This window comes from Alligator sinensis, unplaced genomic scaffold, assembly GCF_000455745.1.
Source record: "Alligator sinensis unplaced genomic scaffold, ASM45574v1 scaffold12_1, whole genome shotgun sequence".
NCBI lineage: Eukaryota > Metazoa > Chordata > Crocodylia > Alligatoridae > Alligator > Alligator sinensis.
The window spans coordinates 3,276,285-3,281,474 of NW_005841973.1; positions in this window are offsets into that span (position 1 = coordinate 3,276,285).

Genomic DNA, 5,190 nt, shown 5'->3' on the forward strand with positions numbered 1-5,190 from the left:
CCCCCCCCCATTTGCTGCCGCCTTTTGTCTTCCTCTTTTCATGTTTCCTTTGCCCCCATGGTTTTGTTTCACTTGGGAGCAATTCTGCACCTCTCGCCACGCTCTTTGAGGTAGTCCTGTTGAAAGGAAAGGCGGTATTAACAGAGTAAGGTGCTATTCCTGCGAATGAATCCTTCGTTGCTGATTCTTAGCACTGATTTCTTTTCCAGAAGGGATGTAGCCAGCTCCTTCTGTGCAAAGCTTGTATTGCAAGCAATATTGCCTTCAAGGGCTTGTATATTGGGACCTTATGAGGAATGGTTGTCTCTTGGTTTTTCGTGTTTAACTAGTATCCACTCTAAAGCTCTATGAACTTAAAATATGGTATGAAATGGATGCTAACCATAAACCCTTTCCACTTACGTCAGTTCATTGGGACTTAATAAAGGTGCTGGAATATTCTTGGAAACGGAAAAGAAGACTGGTAATGCAGACAGATATGAAAACCAGTACACGCAAGGCGGATATGCCACGGCTTAACTGTGTAGGACACCTAAACTGATGGGAGATTGCCAGAGAGATGACCTGAAAATGTTTAGCTGCTGTTGTTGTAAAGAGGAAATATCATTCTGCATCATCCTTGGCCAGACTCTACTACATTTTTGTCTTCTAGGCTATAGTCACATTATAACTATGGTTTTTCTAGTGAGGTCTTAAAAATGAAAGGGGGGAGGAACCTGGGGGAAGCCATATTTTGCAGAATGCAAAACACAGGCTACCTTGTTCAGTCAATGCAGCTTAGGTCAAACGTAGTTATGAAAAACAGATGAATTCTGGTGATCAAGTTGTACTTTGACAAATATTCCATTGTTACAACACAGCCGTTTATTTAAAACGTTACCCAGTGCTCGTCTTGGAGATTGGTTTCTTTCTTCCAGCTCACGTTCTGTTAGCCTGTAAAGGTCTAGTCTGTCAGAGCTTGCCCTCCTCTTAGAGATACGGGACAGACGTTTACTTGAAAATGGACGTGGCTTCCTCTTTAGCTACTAAAGTCTAGAGAAGTGCATCTCATGTTGGCATGTGCTCCTGCGTCCTTCACTGTTGCTGGGAGTGGCACTTTCCAACAGAATGACGAAGAGCTGTCCCTAGTAAATGTATTCAAATGAAACTTATTGCATGGTTTAATGTGACTTCGACTCTCTCAGCCTTGTAAAGGTTTAGCTTATGGCCTTCCTACAGTGGCTCCTCCTGCTGTGTCAATACAGTGGTGTTCTGTTTTTCTCTCCCAGGTATGTATGTGGCCTTTATCTTGCTTTATAGATGGGGAACTTGAGCCAAGACACAAAGGGTATGGGGGCACAACAGCCTGCTTCAGGGTACCGGTGTGAACTTTGGCATATTCCTGCTCCATAGCATCTGCCAACTCTTGGCTTGTGGTAATGCAGACTAATTCAACCCTGTCAGTTATCTACCTCCCACTTTCATAGATTTTGTAGACATTAGGGCTGGAAGGGACCTTGCAAGATCATCGGGTCCAGCTCCACTTGCAGTGGGAGAAGAGCAGTTATACCCTAACTAACTGCTAGTTATTCCTAGCAGTTCCCACCTTTGTTGGGAACTTGTTAGTACGCCCATGCCCATAGTGGCTTATCCAAATTTACACAGGAAGTGTTCAACTGAAGGAAATTGAATCCAGATCCCCAAGTTCAGGCCAGCACCCTGACCGTAGGATCTTTTCCAGTTCTTCTACCCTTCCTGTCCTAGACCAGGGACCAGATCTGGCCCAGAAATCTCTGACCCAGGCCAGGGTGGCACCCAGCTACACCAAACCACCTGTCCCCTCTGCAGCACCCTCCTTTGCAGCCCTCCCCTTCCTGCTGCTTTCTTATGTCTGAACTTACCTTCAGTGGAGGGGGGCAGATATCGGGGGCTGGACCCGATGATCTTATGAGGTCCCTTCCAGCCCCAAACATCTATGAAACGTCTATAAATCTGCAATGAGGGTAAGTATAGGCAGCTTGAGCTCTTTGGTTGGGGGGGGAGGGCACGGGGGGAGAGGGGAGACTTGTGGTCAGTGGCAGGAGGCTACGTTGCAGGCTCCAGCTTGTGGTGGCAAAAGGTTGCTGAATCTCTGTCTTAGACGGTGGGTCAGTGCTGCTGTGTGCAGTCTGAGACAGCCTCGTTTCACCAAAATGCTGCCACTGACTCCTTATTTTTGTAGCTTGTAGTCAGCGCATTGGCAAAGCTTTTGAGGATGAAAAACAATGTAGAAGAGAGAGTCATTACTCTTCTTTTTATTGGTAGCACTTTTAAAGCAGGTTAGTCCAAAATGCATGTTTAAAAATATCTCTTAAATACCTCTCTCTGCCCCCAAATTGATCCTCCGCTTCCAGAGAGCTCTGCCAACTCCTAGAAAGCAAGGCTATAATTCTGGATAACCCTGACAGCAAATGCCTCGGGAGACGCTGTTCTTTCTAGCTGGCCCGTGGGCACGTTGCACCATCTAAAAGTATTTATTGCCCCTTGAGGTTCCTAAAGTGTGTTGGATGCTTTACAAAACCAACTTGAACTCGTGATCCCTGCCTCGGAGAGGTTTGGAGCCAAACGCAGTCAGGTTGCTACGTGGGGGGTAACTGGTAGGGCTGTGAGGAAGGCCAGAGATACAGCAGTCGGCTTGAGTGATTGCTCTAGTGAGGGCAATGCACATATGAGTCGTTCTAGGAAAATTCTTTTAAAGCTCAAGTTGAATTAAAATGGACTTTTCAACTTCCTTGATTGTAAAGAGAAGGAATCTGGACTATTTCAGTCCCTAGCATACTCCTCGGGCAAGATGGATCAGATGCAGGAACGGACGTGGGAGGAGGGGTGTGTACGGGGCCACTTAGACATGCACCCTAAACGTGCCCTATTAAACACTTCATCACTTGAGAAATCCTACCAATGAAAGCGACTGAATTAAGGAAAAAATTGGATTTCATATGAGGACTGGGCACTCTTCCTGCGTGTGCTCCGGTGTTTGAATTCCTGGGAGGCGGCTACCAGTTGGAGATAATTTTGGCTATTAATCAGTCAAGTGGATTAGATCTGCCAATGCATCTTAATGTGCACATTATTTTTTTTCCCCACCCATTCTGAGGAGTATTAGCTGCAGAGCAATGTGAAAGCCAAAGCTATCAACAAAGACAAACTTAGTTTCTCGCTCACGTTTTTAAAGATCAGCACGATAACGATTGCGTTCGTTTGCCAGCCGCAGTAGCTCCAGATTGTGTGCTCTTCCCTCCTTAAGCTGTCTTCTAAACAATTGGACAAGGAAATGCTGACGTTTAGCGGGGGCAAGAGCCCGGGGTATTTCCCGCTCTCTCTCTCTCTCTCTCTCTCTCTCTCTGTCTTAGAGAATTAAAAAAAGATATTTGAAATATGTAGATTTTTTTTTTTTTTTAAATACCAAAATGTAATCTTTAAAAGTCTCATCGCTCAAAATTTGTGAGCACCAAAGTAGCCTGTGATTTATTCAGGTTGTCCTGGAAGTGCTGTGGGATTGGGAAGAAAGTGTGCGCTCGGTTGTACGCTCTTCTAGATTTTTTGAGTAAACATTTCAGAAGCTGCACTTAACCAAGAGTGGTGGAAGGTGAAGAAATTGTCCTTTGGATGAATTGAAAATCTGTGCTTCTGCATGGCATATTAGGGGCTGAATAAACGCAGCAATACTGAACAAGGAACCAAAGAGTGGTAGACGCTTACAATAGATTTTTTTTTTTTCAGTCACTCTTTTATATGCAAAGAAAACATTCCTGGCTCATGTTTTATACCTTTGTGAATTGAGTCTCACTGCTCTGGTGCAAGGTTAGCATTTTACAGACGGGGAGAATGAAACGCAGAAGCTGACTTCCCCAGGTTCGCTGGCAGTCCTGGAAAGAGATCCCAGATCTTCTGACGTCAGTCCCTTGCCGTGACAACTCTAGGCTCTTTCTTGGTAGCTATGCTTTGCTTTGTTTTTTTTTTTTTAAGAAATGCTTTAATTAAAGAGCATTCAATGAGCCAGTGTCCTGTGTTTTAGTAAAGGAGTCGCAGGTCTCAAAGTTTCACGGCGCTACATTCCAAGCATTAAATAAAATTCACAGTGAATCTTAATTTTGCTCCCATGATGCAATAGTACACTTTTACCTGAGACCAGCAAGCCCAGGAAAACGGAAGAAGATCAAATGGGTTGTGAAAGGCATTGTATCAGCGTTCCTGTTCCCATCTGTTGAAGCTTAAAGGCTTAATACAGACATTCGGGGGCGTTAGGGGCAGGTTAAATTGATTTGAAATGGCTGCCTGATATTGGGTAAGCTGGGATGGGAGGGGTGTTAGTTGGGGAGGTTGGGGGTGCAGGCTGGAGGGGATCGGGGTCCATTGGGGTGGAGGGGGCAGGCATGATTGCGTGCAGGGGGTGGGGACCCTCCAGGAAACCTACACCCCCATCCCTCCCTCTCCTCTCCCCACCGGGACTTACTTGCTCAGCTCTGGCAGCGGTGAACGCTGATAAAAGCGGCTGCACCCGGAGTAGCTTGTGGGATGGGGGTTGAGAGCACTGGCTGCATGGGGAGCAAAGAGCCGGGGGGAAGCAAAACATAGACCAGTGCAAGGGAAGGGGGTGTGAAAAGAGTAGCCCTGGAGCTGGGGCCAGTGGCTGGGTTTTCCCAGCCCCAGGGCTGTGCAAGGGCAGTAGCAGAAGTTTCATGCACCAGTTTGACCTAAATCAAATGAGTCTGATACTGCATAGATCCAGGTTTATCTTAAACCAGGTTCTGCAATTTGTAGACCAGTTCGAGTCCACGGGATTTCCTTTTAGTTACAGGTTTAGACCGATTGCCGGTCACTGAGACTGGGGCGAGCCATTTGGAACCCAGTTTAACCTCCCCAATGTCTGTACCTGGCCAGTAAGTTGTTTGCTTTGTAAAATGCTTTGATAGAAGCAAAGCACTAATTTTTCCCGACGGGGCCAGTTATCTCTATTCTATATTCTAAGTTTTAATGCTACCTTTGTTATTTATCATGGCATCCGAACACCTTCCAGTCAAGCAACATGACTATAATCTGTTATTCTGGATCTTCATGTCAGCAGGGAATGCATATGCCATGCATTTGGGGTGTTTTATGTATATGCCATTCGGTGATGGGTGGCCCTCCAGCTACCTTTGCCGTGCCTTGCATTTGGAGTGGAGGTGG